We start from the raw sequence: 17,091 nt of genomic DNA, 5'->3' as shown, positions 1-17,091 counted from the left end.
TGAGCTTAGGCTCAAGTTTCTCTTCTCCAGGTCTAGAAGACAAACCATATGCACATTAGAAAATTAAGGAAAAGACAGGGCATGAATAATTCAAATGAATGGAATTAAAAAAGAAAAAAAGGTAAAGAGAGTGACAAGTGCTCCCTAAAGAAATCATGTGAAACAAAACAGGAAAAAGAGATTAGAAAGTTTATACTTCTAAAATGAATTACACTGGCAAGGATGTGGGGAAACAGATATTTTCAAATAGTTTTAGTAGGACTATGAATTACTACAACTTTTAGAAAGTAATACCACTTTAGGGACTGTGACAGAAATCAAAGCTTCTGTATGCTAGTATGTTCTGAACACATGGATATTCGGGGAAGAACTGTAGTAGCACAAAACTTGAAATAATATGAATGGTTAAATTACGGAATATCAGTCAGCCATAGTATAAATGAGTTTTTAATTTGGAGAGAATGGCTATAATGTTTTGTTATGTTAAAAAAAAAAATCTTGGGACTTCCCTGGTGGCGCAGGGGTTAAAACTCCGCCTGCCAATGTAGGGGACATGGGTTCAATCCCTGGTCCGGGAAGATCCCACACGCAGCGGAGCAATTAAGCCCGTGAGCCACAACTACTTAGCCTGCGCTCTACAGCCCGCGAGCCACAACCTCTGAGCCTGCATGCCACATCTACTGAAGTCCACGCGTCCTAGAGCCCATGCGCCGCAACTACTGAAGCCCACGCACTCTAGGGCCCGCGTGCCACGACGACTGAGCCCGCACGCTTGCAAATACTGAAGCCCGTGTGCCTAGAGCCCATGCTCCGCAACAAGAGAAGCCACTGCAATGAGAAGCCCACGCACCGCAACGAAGAGTAGCCACCACTCACCACACTACAGAAAGCCCACGTGCAGCAATGAAGACCCAACGCAGCCAAAAGTAAATAAATAAAAAATAAATCTTGTGGATATCAAAAAAGATATCTTCACCCCCATGTTTATGGTAGCATTATTTACAACAGCCAAGATAAGGAAACAACCTAAGTGTTCATCAATGGATGGATACAGAAAATATCTCACACACACGAATATTATTCAGCCAAGAGAAAGAAGGAAATCCTTCCATTTCTGACAACATGGATGGATCTGGAAGGTATTATGCTAAGTGAAATAAGTCAGAAAAAGACAAATACTGTATGATCTCACTTAAATGTAGAATCTAAAAAAGCCGAACTTGTAGAACCAGAGATTAGAATGGTGGTTACCAGGGCCAGGGTAGGGTGGAGGGAGGTAGGAGAATTGGGAAGGTGTTGGTCAAAGGGTACAAACTTGCAGTTAGAAGATGAATAAGTTCTAGGGATCTAATGTACAGTATTGTGATTACAGTTAACAATACTGTTTTAAATACTTGAAAGTTGCTAAGAGACTAGATCTTAACTGTTCTCATCACTAAAAAGAAATGATAATTATGTGACATGTTGGAGGTTAGCCAATCTATGGTGGTAATATATTACAATATATGAGTGTATCAAATCAACTTGTTGTATACCTTAAACTTATACAATGTTTTGTGTCAATTATGCCGCAATTAAAAATCATGTAGCCTAATGTGTATAAGGTTTCTATTTTTAATAGAAAAACTATATATGTGCATATATATTTGTACATAGTTTTATAAGCAAAGAGAAAAGAAGGGCACACCCCAAACTGGTAATATTGATTACCTCGAGTGGTTAGATTTGAGAGACATAGGAGAAAAATTAACTTTTTCTTTGTATATGGCTTTCTCTTCTGTTTTATTTATATCAAGCACATAATACTTTTGTAATCTCAACAAGGTAAAAACTATAATTTAATTTTTTTTAAGTGATAAGAGTCACATTTTCAGCAAAAACTAGGAAGCAAAGACTGAATTAGAAAGACTGAGCACCTGGCTTGGTGGTTGACAAAAGGGACATGTTTCATCACAGCAAAGTAGAGATGATGTATGCAAAAATTCTGTACAGAAAGGAATGTTGTGGTTAAAGGTATACCATAATACCCCATGCACAGTCCTTTAACCAACTGAGAATTGTTTTCTCTTTTTCTCCTGCCAGTTCCTCATCAAAGGGAGAGGATTAAGGGGGGGAAAGGTTTACAATGTTTAATTAATAAGGTTCTAGCTCCAACATCTTTGTAAAGTACCACGTAAAGTAATCCCCAATTTTAACAATGATCTAATTTTTTATTTTGTCTCAAACAACACGTGAGGCTTTTTTTTTTTAAGCAGTGCTAAAACTCTAGGGAAAAGAATAATGTGGCATTTGACTCACAAAACCTGGGATTATTTAAACGGATGCTTTGGGTTAAATGTTAAACCATGTGCGGCAATCAAAGTCTTGCTCTAATAGATAAGAATAGGCACTGCTAAAGTAAATTACTAGTTTTTAAAGATTTTTAAAAAGACTTCAACTACTTTGCCTTTTTCTAGGCCCTCAAAAATTGAATTAGAAATGTCAGTACCATCTGAAAACTTGTCTTAGTGTCCCCCAGCCTGCCTTCTGGGGCCTGGGAAAGATAACTGGTTTCGTCTTGTTGTATTCTCCCTGCCCCCACCCTTTTCTCTCAATCCATCACCCCGGTCCTTCCTGAAAGACCCTCCCGCAGCACATACGTGTGCTCCTTACATTACATGAGCCTGCTCCAGAATACCCAATTCTTCCCCTTTTATGTCTGGCTGATCTGTCTCCTCTATTTAAATATCCATCCCCATAACACAAGTCTACTGTGGTGAAGACACTGACCTCACTGTTTACATTTTTTTAAAAAAAATAGCTAGGGTACATGTTTTCTCAAGATCTTCTCCAAGGTCTAAAGGTTCTCTGCTTTCAAAATCTATCCTGCCTAGGGCAGAAAATAGTCTCAGAGTTTCCTGAAATATTATTTGATAACATGTTCAACACTTCAAAATTGCATCAAAGATGTGGCCAGATTTCTTTCTTGGTCCCTCCCAGGCCTAAATTCTTCAGTCAACAGACCTAATCTCCTGCATACGTCTATAGAAAAATGCTCGGGAAGTTTCAGAAACGGGCTGGGTGACACACAAGTGGTTGAAAAGCAAGAAATTCAACCAACTGCCCATTTGGTCTGTGTAAGCCAACTAAATGATTATATTGATGCTGTCACTGAATTGGTTGGTTGTCTGACTTGACTCAATGGACTAGCTGTCTGGGCATCATTAGCAAGAGCTAACAGATGAGAAGATGGTCATTGAACAGGAAAATATATCCAGCCGGACAGCAGAATGCCATGCAACTATTAAGAACATAGTAGCAATATGTCCAAGAAACGCTAAAACTATCAGGCAAGCAAAATGCAAATAACCCAGTCTCAAACATGTGGGGTGGAGGAGGGAGAATAGGAGGAATGTAATCAAGCTGTGTTTAGCTGTTACAATGAGGTAAGGTGTACACATTACATATTCAGTATTTAAAGTAACCAAGTATTGCCTATGAGACAAAATATATATTTAAATAATGTAAATGTGTGTGTGTATATATATATATATTTATGTGTGTGTGTATTGCCTATGTAAGAAAAATAGAACATATGTAAAATTAACTTTTATTTTAAATCGTAATTGACTCCTCTGGCCAAGGAAACTATTTGGCCCTCAATTTTCCATTTTATTCACCATTTCCTTCCTCCTGCAGACACCTCTTACCTGAGAGAACTATTTATCCTCCAAATACAAAGGAGTCTGTGGCAGTCTGGGGAGAGGCTAATGTCCTTCAATTTTGCTTAAACTCCTTTCTCAAGTTGTACATCACCTCTTAGCTCAAAGAAAAAGATGGAAAATCCGTGGGTGGGAGAGCCTGAACACTCACTAATGTGGAAGTGAACCACATACAGGCATTAGATCAGGAAATGTTACTTCTTAGGTTCTACAATAATAATTTCCACATTCCCCACAAGAACACAAAATCCCATTCCTTTATTATTAGGATCATTGTTATTTTTCAATTTGGAAGAAATAAAGATAAACAGCATTTAAAGATACTTATGTATGTGATGAAAAGTAATGTATTATACATATCAATCATGGTGAAGGATGAAATCACTCTTAGGATGAAACTTGTTTCCCAGCATCTTCAGAAGCCAACATCAAAATCGATTTTGCCTTCATAAAAAATTCACTCACCTCAAACCTTACAACCAGAGTGGTGGAAATAAACTGTCATTCAACAAACATTAATTGAGAACCTACTATACAAGAACCTACTGTTTCTGAGAGAATGTAAAAAAAAAAAAAATTAAGTTATTTCCTTCAAAGAGTTTACAATCTAATGAGGGAGAAAAAAACACATGCAAGTGACTCCAATACGGAATAGAGTGGATTCCGAGCCACAGGTGAGGCCCAAACAGACAGCAATGAGAATTTACTAAGAAGAGGGATGAATCGGCTCCAGAAGAAGACGGCGTTTCGACTTTTCTTAAGAAGCATGTTTTTACAATGTGAACCATGTTCATCGAAGCCACTGAACTAACAAAATTTGTAGGTGATTGTGTCTCCTGTTTATTTTAGCTGTATTCTTCTCTTATTGAGTATTAACAAAGTCTGCTATTTTTCTTCTCAACAAGTACTTGTGGCCAATATGAAGAATCTATAGGATTCAACATACAAGTGAGGAGAAGGGCAGTGTCAAGAGAAGAAATGGCAAAGCAGAGGCATACAGATGGGAATGGAAAAGAATCTTTGGCTGGAGTCCACAGCAATGAAAAGTCGTGTATAATACAGCAGAAGGTGAAGTTAAGGGTTAAAAGTGCAGAGCTTGGAATCAGACTGCCCCAGGCTTGAATGCTAGTTCTGTCACTAGCTGTGTGACCTTGGGCAAGTTACTGAACTTCTCTCAGTCTCAGGCTCCACATCCATGTATAGAATCTACCTCACGGGGCTGTGTGACTATTAAATGATTCAACTAAATGACACACAGTAAGTGGTAATGTTAAAGAAAGGAAAGAGGGAGGAAGGGAGGGAGGAAAGGAGGGAGGGAGGAAGGATGGAAGGAAGGAAGGAAAGGAAGGAGAGATTTTGTAAAGCTTGGGCCAGATCACAGAAAGCTTTGAAAATCTGATTCACTTAAATTAATATAACTAAGCAATAAAAGGAAATTAAAAGGAAATTACTGAGTTACAGTGGAAAGATGGCTTATTAGAAGAGAAACAATATATCCCTCGTAGGCAATGCTAAAATGTTAGAGTCAGCAGATTTTGTTATAGTCAGCAGATTTTTATACATCTGCAGATTTTGGTATCCACAGGGGGCCCTGGGCCAATGCCCCTCGGACACCAAGGGATGACTACTTGTATAACATCACAGCAACATGGTTTTACAATATGAACCATGTTTCTGAAGCTTCTAAACTAATGAAAGTTGTAGGTGATTGTTTTGCCTGTTTATTTTAGCTACGTTCTCCTTTTATTGAGTATTAGCAAAGTCAATTATTTTTGACTTCTCACCAAGTATGGATGCCTGACCTGAAGGCTGCAATGCTAAGCAGGCTCCCCAGGAATCAGCCAACGTTTCTTGACTCCTGGCCGCCAGAGAACACGAGAGCAGAGCTGCTCCCATCCGGTGGGCGTGGGCGCTCTACCTGTGACCAAAGCAGCTTGGCCTGGGACAGGCGGTCCCCCTGGTCACCCCACACGGATGAGGGCCCCTGTGCGACCACCACAACATGTTACCCCAGCACTTCCTGGTGCCAAAGGGACAGGAATGTAGCACATCTTTCTTCCCCTGGCCCTTTATCTGCCCTGGTCGTCTCAACAGAGTAGCTTGATTGGCTAAGCAGATACCACAGGCTGGTAGCCCTCCCCTCACCCCCCACACTGATGTTCTCCTCTGTGATATCCCTCCTCCTCAGCTGTTAAGATAATACATGAGGTGATCAGTGTGAAATGCTCAATAAACTACAGACAGCTGAGGGATCATTATGTGTTACTTTATATACAAAAGCAGTTCCTATGTTTAGGCTCTTCTTTAATTTCCACATGGAAAGAGGAATACCTACACGGTGTTTTGCGCAAATTAACACTGATAATAACAATGACCCCCAGTCTCGGCCTTGGCGCCATCTTCTGAGAAACCTCCGCACCACGAGAGCGAAGGTGAGCAGTCCCTGCCAGTGGGCTGAGGCTGTAAGAACTGGAGACCGTGGGAGTAGACGTGGCAAGGGAAGGCCGCCATCGTTCTGGATCACTGGGTTCTCAAGGGTGCCCAAGAGCTGTTGGGAGAGGAAGGATAGTTTGGGGAGAAGCAGAGGAGGTGGTGGTGGAGGAAGAAGCAAAGGCGCAGGCTGAAGCGCAAAAGAAGAGAGATGGGGCAGAGGTCCAAGTAAACTCGTACACCCATGGAAGCCACGGGAGCAGAAACAAGGGAAGCCAGAGGCCAGGCACGCTGGTACAAGTCGTCGGACTGCATGCCAACTGTCTAGAACTTGTCTCAATGGATCTGGAACATTTATGGCCATTCTGATCACCTCGACCACCTCTGAGAGGCCCATCTTGCTGGTATCAAAACGGTACCAGTTTTGATCAGTCCTTTGCCCTGGACTTGTGACATTCTGGATTAGTTCTGTTCTCAGCTGCGGCTGAATGTAACATGTGTACAATAAATCATCTCTTTTGCTGTCTTCGCTGAAGAAAAATAATAATAATAATGGCCCACAAATACTTAGCAGCAGCATGTCCTGGATAATCCGCCACGTGATTCACATCCATGACTTCATCCGACCCTCAGAACAACCCCGTAGTACAGTTGGTTACAGTACTCTGATTTTAAAGATAAAGAAACAGAAGTCGCAGAACATGTGGAAGACGGAGCTGGGAATGGAAGATCTGCCTGACCCCCTGGCTCACGGTTTTACCTTTAGGGACTCTGCAGGTGGTAGTGCGTCAGTACCACCTGGGGGGGCTTTCAAAAATAGATTCCTGGGCCTCACCCCAGCCTCACAGAATCAAGCCTTTTTAAGTCACACCCACGACTAAGGACCAGCGTACTTCAATACTGGTTAAAGCGTGTTAGGTAGATAGCGTTTCTCAACTAATGGAAGGTATTCTGGGGAATATGGTGAGCCTCAGAGTTTTTATTACTTCCAAGTATAAAAGGCAGAGTTAATTATTCTAACCTGACCATAATCCCTACAAGGTGAGAACAACTGATAAATGTTGGGCTGGGCAATGAGGCCCGTAAGGAAGTATTCATTTCTCCCAGGGAGGAGGAAACTGAACTGTTCCTCAGTTGGAGCAGGGAAGATGGAACACAATGTACACGTGCCTATGAATCTTCCCATGCCTGGCACATGGAAGACGCTTGGTAGATACTCCTTAGATAGACAAATGAGGGAAGACTGACTCCCTCCAGCTGGAAGTAATTTCACTTTCCTCTAAATTCCCTGTATTTGCTCTGTACCTTTTTTTCATCTTATTTACCACATTCTACCCTGCATTCCTGCTGTTCAAAACCATGTCTCATCTCTACCAGGAGGTAAGCATTCAGGGACCAAACCCCATCTGCTTCTGAGCTAGGTCTCCCCTTCTACCGTGGCACAGGGCACAACAGTGACCCCTAAAAGGACCCTCAATGCCAAATGAGCATGTTGCTTGATTTCAACTGTGAGCCGATTCACATACGTGGGTCCTGGCTATTCACAAGGCCTAACAAACCGTCCAGCACTGCAACATAATTGTGGATTGCTGGGTCACAGTGGCAGAGAAACCTCTGTATGAAAATCATTAGGAATTTGGTAGACCTCACGGGAGGGCAGGCTTCCGGAAGATGACGGCTCTGGGACACACAATCCCAAATAACAGATGCTGAAAACTGAAGGGGTTACAGCAACAACAACAAAAGGCACTTTTCTTTAATTCTGTTCTCCTGATGTGCACTGTAAAAACCATGTATGTTCCTAAAATTACAACCGTAGTGAGGAACACCCTGAAATATCTAAGACAGTGACGCAGACCCAGTAACAAATACTTCCCACAAAAGCGGGCTCATCCCTGGCCAGAGCAACTAAGACAGTGCGTTTAAAAAGTAAAGGCATCCCACCTCCTCACTGCCCCTGTCCCACAACTTTAGCCCTTTATTGTGTCCGTGTGGCCCTCCAATGCCCTGTGCTGTGCTGCTTTTTGCTGTTTCGCACGCCATTATCCCACCTGATCCTCACACGATGAGATGGAGGAAGAGCAAAGGTTATCAACCCCATTTCTTGGATGAGATAAGTGAGGCTCAAGGTACACAATATGCATGATATGCCTAAGGGGCCAAAAGTGGTTGAACACACAGTAGACACTTAATTGCTGAAATGAACAAACAAATGAAAGAAGGCATGAATCTCTCCACCTGGAAGTAATCTCATTGTCTCTAAATGTACCAGAATCTGATGTTACCTTGCTTACAAATCTCTCTGTTCTACAGCACACAAACCGAAGAGTTTATGTGCTGCTCAGGGAGCCAAAATGATGTCAGAGGTTGGGTAGGTCCCAAGGAAGAAGATGATATTAAAATGTTTTAATAACATCTGCAGAGTCTAGTCTGCACAATTCCACTCAACAGGTAATGGGCTCCTACAGGTGGCGGCGGATTTGGTCCCTGAGAAACTCAACCTTGTGGGGATGTCAGGCAGGTAAAGATACACAGCAAGAGTGAAGGCAGAGTTGTAAGCACTGTAAAGAGGGATTAAGATGTAAATATTGCTGGCCTATGCGGGACCTCTCACCTCCGGAAGTCAAACAGTTTTATGCAAACTGAAAAGGAAAATTCTTCGGAGTTATTTTATCCACTAGAGAAAAAGGCATTTTTTTGAGGAGGAAAAAATATGCCAATGACTCAAAATGAAGCTGCAGTATTGTTTTGGAATTGCCTTGGGAAACTGGCAAAAGAAAACCCACCTAGGGCGGGACTCTGTCCAGGGGCTCCGCGGCTGCACCGCCTAAAGCCTGGGACTACCCACGGCCAGCGATTGGGGGTGGGGTCCAGTGACCATGCAGGGGACAATAGTGACACGCAATTTTCAGAAAAAGGTACCAAGTCCATCCAGTCACTGCTGACAACCTGAGAGGCTTCCCAGAGAACTGAGATAAAGTCAGGAGCCGGTGGCCCAGGAAGGAATATGTATTCCTCCGGGATTGAGCAGGACCAAGGACCTGGCCAGGCTGGGCCCCTCGCAGAAGCACCCTTTGTTAATCTCAAAGAGTTCAAAGTCTAAACACGAGTTGAAGATTTAGGGTCCCCCTGACTGGGTCAGCTGGTTTCTCTTACCCTTGCAACTTTCTTTAACCGTTCTATTTTAAAAAGAAAATGTAGAGGGAATGAGACTGCAGTGAAGCTGTCCGGAAAGTTCGGGAGAGGCCCCGGGAGAAAATCGCTGACGGGGACTATAAGTCCTCTAAGGTCACTGCACACATCGAACGCGCGCGTCTACACCGCCCGCTGCGCGAGCAGCAGCCTGGGGCACCCGGCGGGAAGAGAGTTTGGGAAGCCGAGTTGCGGGATGGGTACGATTCCCCAGCGAAGAAAGCGAAGCGGCTCCAGAGCAGGAACTAGCCCCGGGGATGCCCGAAAGTCCCCATCCGCCGGCGCTGGAGATGGGGAGCAAGGGGGAAGACGCGCCCCAGCGCATCCCCGCGAAGCCCCTGCCCCGGGTACCCACAGCGCGAGCGGGGCCGAGCCCCCCGGGCGGCCCCAGGCTCGGCGGAGCCAAGCAGCGCGCCCAGCCCCAGAGGCGCCCGCGTCCGGAGCCCATCGGTCCGCGGCCCCTTCTTCCCCCGCCCGCCGGCCAGCCGGCAGGACGCGCGAGCCGCCGGGCCCGAGTCGAGCCCCCCAGGAGACCACGCGCCCGCGCCCCCGCCCGCAGCGGACGCAGCCCCGACGTCCCCGCGGCCCCCGCCCGTGCCCACCCGGCGCCGAGCCGCGCCGCGCCGCCCAGCCCCTCCCCGGGGTCCCCGGCGGCTGCCAGGGGCTCCACGGGCGTTGCCCTGAGTCCCCGGAACCCGGTCGCGCCCTCGGTGGCGGCGGCGGCGCGTCCCTTACCGCGCAGCGGCTCCGTGGGGCTCCAGGGCCTCGCGGCGCGCCGGGCATTTTTTTCTGGGAAACTTCTCCCCAGTCCGTAGGGCTGAGCAGCCGGGCAGGAAAAGTGCTCAGCGCCGGGAGGCTGCGACCATCCGGGAACTTCGCTGGGATGTAAACCCTCCCCCTCGGCTGCCGGTCCCCACCCCCCTGCGGCCCTGCCACTTGTGGACGCGCGGCGAGGCAGCCGTCCGCCCTTCGCCCTCCTGTCTGCGCGCCGCGCCCGCGCTGCCCCTTGCCGAGGTTCTGCGCCCCGTGGCCTCGGGACCCTGGAGGAACGTGGCAGTAGTGGCGCGGTTAGGAGTCTGGGGCTCGTGTGTCGCTCCGTCTCCCTCCCCTGTGTTTGCAGAGGAGCGGGAACTGGAAGGGGTGTCCAGCCGAGGGCCCTTTCCCCCAAGGACTGCAAGCTCTCCAGCTTCCCGCTGCCGGGGTTACCCCCCAACCCCGAGGGAAAGCCTTTTCTCATCGCCTTCTCCTCTGTTCTCAAAAGAAGGGGCCTGCTTTGAGACATCTTAAATAGAAATTCAACTTAAAAATAAATTTTAAAATGGAGTGGCGCCCACAGAGGCCCAGGGTCCATCCACATCTGTCTTCCTGAACACTGCGTGGGGACAGCACTGCTACCCCTCTCGTGTAAAGATGCCCGCCCCTCCCCCTCCCCCTCCCACCAGCACCAAGAATCGGCTGGGATTGAATGGTTTTGCTCTTAGTGGGGATGGATTTGTCATCAGCCACCCACATACTCAAATACGGTGGCATCAACAGCAAACATTTGGAGAAAGCTGAAGTTCTACTCTGTTGCCGGAGCTGTTACTGACCGGCTCTGAAAGCCGCCATCTCCAGGCTCCAAAGAAAAGTTAATACACACTAAGACGACACAGGTCTTAGAACGTGTGCGTTTGAAAAGAACAAGTTACGATCGATATAATAACCATTTAATCATATTGTTAAAATATCAAGGCTGCGTATCCCCTTAAATAAAAGCAGAAAAGGTGGGAACATAGGCACTTCAGAACTGATGTCCTAGGCTGAAAAGGTGGTTCATCCTTGACTTTAGGCTGTCTGCTCCTATGCCAGTTTCCATGTGCATACTTGTACCTTGACACGCATGCTCTTAACAGATACAATAATTCTTCTGGGAAAGAGGTCGGCAACATGGATAAACATTCCAGTGACAAAATTTGTCCCTAAGTGTACCCATCTTTTAAAGGTTCATTACGTATTTCATCATTCGAAGCTTTTCTTTTTCAACCATTTCTATAGTGATATGCTTGCTGTGTTTTATATAAAATGAAGACCATTGATTTCATATATCAGTATATTATTCCAGACTTGGGAAAAAAAAGTCAGTAGCACTTACCACTGTGTATCATGGAAGTTAAGTCCAGGAGCTGGCTCCTGTCAGCCCTCTAAGCCTCAGTTTTTGCTTCAGTCAAATAGGGATAACAATAGCTCTTACCTCTTAGGATTGTTGTAAGGATTAAACGTGATAATCCCTCTAAAGATAAGGAGAGTAGCGGCACACAAGTGGAACAGGAATTTTTACTTATCTTTAATTCCCCAAAGCCCAGTAGAGCTCCTGGCAACTTTTAAGGAATTGATGAAATGTTGGTTGGGATAAGAACTCTCTGGAGTGTGTGTCTTTCAAGAATCCATAAAAATTTTGCATTCGTACACAAAAAAGAAAATTAGGAAGATAAAATATATGTCCGTTCCCATTATTTCATCCTTGGAAGCCCAAAATAAATGATATTCTGAATTGTCTACTGTTTTAAGTCACCCATAAAGTCAGTGATCAGTTGTCCAGAGTCCCCTGGCTGTCTCTCCTCAGACAGCATTTCTCTCAGTAAGGTCAAAACCTGAATAGTATTTTATCAGGGGTAATTTTCTAGTTTCCGTGAGTGGGCTATGGTTATGTTAGATGTTAACATTTAGGAAAGCTGAGTGAAGGGTACATGGAAACATTTTTTACTATTTTCACAACTTAGTTGTAAGTTTCAAATAATTTCAAGTTGAAAAAGTTAAATTTTCATCTTAAAAAGATCAAAACCTAAAATTCTACAACAGATACCTTCTTCCCTTGCGTGATGTTAAATTATACTTTAAAATTAAGATACTGAGGGAATTCCCTCGTGGTCCAGTGGTTAGGACTCTGCGCTTTCACTGCTGAGAGCTGGGGTTCCATCCCTGGTCTGGGAATTAAGATCCCACAAGCCACAAAGCTTGACCAAAGAGGGGGGAAAAAAAGATACAAAATGAAGAATGAAGTTAGGGGACTTCCCTGGTGGCACAGTGGTTAAGAATTCGCCTGCCAATTCAGGGGACATGGGTTCGAGCCCTGGTCTGGGGAGATCCCACATGCCACAGAGCAACTAAGCCCGTGTTCCACAAATACTGAGCCTGCACTCTAGAGCCTGTGAGCCACAACTATTGAGCCCGCACTCCTAGAGCCCATGCTCCGCAACAAGAGAAGCCACGGCAATGAGAAGTCCGTGCACCGCAAAGAAGAGTAGCCCCCACTTGCCACAACTAGAGAAAGCCCGTGTGCGACAATGAAGACCCAATGCAGCCAAAAATAAAAATAAATAAATTTATTTTTTAAAAAAATGAATGAAGTTATTACCAGGCACCAGGCAAAGGTATCATGCTAAACCTCTACAGTCATGGGCACTTCGAAATGAATGAAGAAAAAATGACTTCTTGAATGCTGCTTGAAGGCAAAGTTAGGCTAGGAATATTATAATGATCTTGGGAAAGAAGGAAAAGGGAGGGAGATAGAAGGACATTGAGACTGGCAAAATTAAGACAAATTTACCAGAACCCAATATTATGAATGATATATATGTGCTTATCATTTCAGAGCTACCGTTTTGGGACTCATCCTAACCTCTAAACTAGGCCTGTGGTGTTTTAGAACTTCCCCTCTTATAACAATTATTTGTTTATTGCAATTACTTTTTAAATGCCTGTCTCCTCCCCCCTCCCCCAAGGCAGTAGTCCCCTTTGGGGGGAGGGGCATGTGAAGGCAACTGGTTCACCACAGTACTCCCAACACCTGGCACATTTCTAGTACTCATGACCACTGGATGAATGAATATTCCAGGCATTAAGCTAGGTCCTTTTACATATAGTATCTCATTTAATTCTCAAGGCAAATTAACTGAATAGATATTTGCCGCCATTTTACAGATGAGGAAACTGTGACTTAAAGAACTTAGGCAACCTGCCCAAGATCACTCAACTTGTGAACATCAGAATCCAGATTATTTTGACAGCAACGCCCTGACTCTAACTACTGTGCATACTGTCTCTTGACCCTACTTCTTGTGTTTGTTCCACCTCTGAGCTTCTGCTGGTGCGAATGACCTGAATTGACTAGCATCCAGGTTCCTTGACGCCAAATAGCAAAAGAAGAAAACTTATTGATCTTTGAACAGACTTACTGGGGTTCAGGTATATCTGGTTAAAGGCTCTATACTGACAAGTGATTTGGGTTCTCTCTTCTGACTTAATGCAGGGAGAACATAGAATGTTATGTGGGACAAGAGCACCAGGCTAGGTCAAGGGGTGCTGCAGAGAATCAGGGTGTACTTAGTATCACACCTTATTCCAAAAAAACTTAAGACAGTGAGAATTGAATGTGATGAATTTAAACCTTAGTCCAAGCTAGCAAATTTAATCATCTTCTCTCCTTATTAAAAATATATCCTCATTCTAAATGATTCAGGTATTCCATAAGCATAGGTATGGAAGGCTAAAGACTCCTGCAATCCCATTCTCCAGAGATAACCACTGTAATAGTAGGATATATATTCTTCTCAATATTTTTCCTATATATCCTTAATTTTAAAAAAATCAGCAAATATTTATGAAAAGCCAAATAAATGGGGCCATACTATACATTTTCTTCTGTAATTTGCCTTTCTTTTCCCACTAATCTATTGCATTGTTTTTCTGTTGCTATATAACAAACTTCCATAAATTTAGCAGCTTAAAACAACATCCATTTATTATTTCATGGTTCTGTAGGTTAGAAGTCTGGACATGGCATGACTGGGTTCTCTGTTCAAGGCATCACAGTCTGAAATCAAGGTTTCAGCCAGGGCTGAGTACTTCTCTGCAGGCTTTGGGGAAAATCCACCTCCAAGCTCATTCAAATCATTATGAGCAGAATTAAGTTCCTTATGGTAATAGGACTAGGGTACCCATTTACTTACTGGCTGTCACCAAGTGGCTGCTTTCAGCTCCTAGAGGCCACCTGCATTCTAGCGTCCTCCATCTTCAAAGCCAGCAATGGAGAATTCCCTCACATTGAATCCCTCTCACACTTTCAGTGTCTTTTACCAGGAAAAGCTCAATCCTTTTTAAAAGCTCAGCTGATTACATTAGGTCCATTGAGCACAATCTCCCTATCTTATACTCAACTAATTTAGGGCCTTAAGTACATCTACAAAATCCCTTTACAGCAGCATCTATATTAGTGCTTGATTGAACAACTTGGAGAAAATATGTGTGTACCGGGAGTAGAAATCTTGGGACCATCCTAGAATCCTACCCACTGTAGATACATAGGTTTACCTTTCCATTTCCCTAAATATAAATCTACTTCATTCTTTTTAATAGCTATGTAGTCTTTCACTGTATGATGAATCATAATCCAACCAAATCCCCTATTAGCAGACATTTATGTTGCTTCCACTTATTTGCCTTTTAGAAATACGCAATAAAGATTCATGCTCTTAAATGCTGACACACATGTGTCCTTCTGTAAATTAGCATCCTAGAAGTGGAGGTGCAGGGTGGAAGGGTTTGCACCTTTTGATAGATCCTGCCAAATTGCTCTCCAAAACGTGATACCAATTTATACTTTGAATGACAACATTGAAGAATGGAAATAGCTAATTCTTATAAACACTTAAATTCCCTTCATAGACTGTTTCATCAGGAGGCCATAAGTGTAATGGTTAAGTGCACAGACTCTCTGTCAGGTTTTTTGTCTTGACTCTTTGATTTCCTAATTGTATGAGCTGGAGCAGGCGGCTAAGCATTAGTTTCTGTATCTCTAAAGAGAGGATAAAAATGGCATCCCTTTGTATTAGTTATCAGTTGCCGTGTAACAAATTACCTCAAAAATTAATGACTTAAAACAACACACACTTATTATCTCATAATTTCTAGAGGTTAGAAATCTGGGTGCAGCTTAGCTGGGTGTTTTGGGTTAGGGTCTCTTGCAAGGATGCCGTCATCTCAAGGCTTGATTGGAGGAGGATTCACTTTCAAGTTCACTCACTGGCTGTTGGCTAAAGACATTAGTTCATTGCCACATGGATGTCTCCATAGGTCAGCCCACATCGTGGCAACTGTTTTCCCTCAGAGTAAGTGAGCAACGGGCAGCACCCAAGATGGAAACCACGGTCTTTTTGTAATCTTGAAAGGGACATCTCATTGCTCTGCCACATTCTAGCCATTAGAAGCAAGTCACTAAATCCAGCCTGCACTTGGGGTGAAGGTGTAGTACAAGGGTGTGAATATTAGCAGTCAGGGGTCACTGGAGTCATTAGAGGCTGCCTACCACTCTCCTCATGAAAGTGTTGTGAGGTTCAAATGAGTTCATGCATGTAAAAGAATACACATGGCGTCTGATTCTTAGCAAGCACTCAAGAAAAGTTCATTATTATTGTTGTTATTATCATCATCCTTGTTCATTACTCACACCCATTTTCCTATTTGACCCAGCATCACATCAAGAACAAAAGAATGGCATTTACACCACAGCTGCTGTTTGGACAGTACAGCAGGCAGTTTCCATCAGGAAACAGAAATCTTCTCAAATGAGGTAATATAGGAAAGCTTAATCAAGGAATTGTTTACAAAGGTGTTTAGGAAAAGGAACAAGGGACGCTGCCATTACTGCCCCCAGGCCTGAAGGGGACAGAATGTGAGAGGGTAGCTTCAGCTTTGGGAGGGGGCTGCTGGCAGGAGTTGTGACCTTCAGATGAAGAAGGGTGTCAAGCCACGGTGACCCTGGGGTGGGACTGGAGCCATAAATACCCTGACTTCTCTCCTGCCAGTGTCACCACCATGTGAACCCAGTCAGGAGCCAGAGGACAAGGAAACCCGCCATGCTGTCCGCACAGGTCAGCCCCCCAGGACTGGAGGGAGGAATGGAAAATGGCCAGCACAGGCAGGCACAGCTGTTCACCAACCGATGTTTCCCGGGGACCTGACATCATGTCCCTTCACATAAAAGAGGAACTGAAAGGCAGTTAACCCTCAGTGTCCAGCATAGGGGGCAGGAAAGGGTGGTGGCAGGGAGCACAAGTCCAGAGGAGTTTGATCCAACTGCTGGTTTCTGGTGCCCCTACAGGAGCAGTGAGGAAGGTACAAGGATTGAAACTCACAACTGGCAGGCAGGTCCCAAGTAAGTGTCTCAGGAAGATCATGTGGGCTGTAGGTTTTATTTATGTGGGGAATGGACTTAATGGCATGAAAGGCGTTTGTTCTGATGACTCTGATGGATGATTAAGCCTTGCTTCATTGGTCAGGTGCCAGGGCAGGTACCTGCGAAGACCTTAGGAGCTTCCAAAGGCACAAGGTTTTCCAAATGTCCTCCTCCTGTAACAAGGATCCAGGCGCCTAACTTCAGTGAGATGAGGCGGCACAGCTGGAGGACCAGCGAGAAGTGGACCCTTAACACCATAACCAGGAAGTGGGGTGGCCCCCAGGACTCAGAGTGGGCCTTTTCCTTCCCAGTCTCAGCATTCACAGGGAGTCCCTGTGGAAGTGTAGCCGTGCTGGGATGGTTATTCCGTGCTGTACACCTGCAGAAGTGGAGGATGCTGGAAGGGGCAGGGAAGGCTGAATTTGTTTATTTATTGTGGCAAATTGATATTCACTTTAAAAAAACACTTTATGAAGATGCTGTTAAAAGATGATTGATCTGGAAGACAGCCCTTTAAAAGGTAAGGAGGGCGCTTGCTAAAATATCCCAAGGGTA

At 44.5% G+C, this 17,091-nt stretch overlaps 1 protein-coding gene across 1 annotated transcript in view; it reads right to left on the bottom strand.

Annotated features, from left to right (window-relative positions):
• Positions 1-10,163, bottom strand: part of WIPF1 (WAS/WASL interacting protein family member 1) — a 114,693-nt gene extending 104,530 nt beyond the window's left edge. The window contains exon 1 of the mRNA XM_060152615.1: positions 10,059-10,163. The gene's annotated coding sequence lies outside the window, so the exon portion shown is untranslated. The remainder of the gene's footprint in view (positions 1-10,058) is intronic.
• Positions 10,164-17,091: the final 6,928 nt, after the last annotated feature.

This window comes from Lagenorhynchus albirostris, chromosome 6 (genome assembly GCF_949774975.1).
Source record: "Lagenorhynchus albirostris chromosome 6, mLagAlb1.1, whole genome shotgun sequence".
NCBI lineage: Eukaryota > Metazoa > Chordata > Mammalia > Artiodactyla > Delphinidae > Lagenorhynchus > Lagenorhynchus albirostris.
This window is presented reverse-complemented; position numbering and strand designations above follow the sequence as displayed.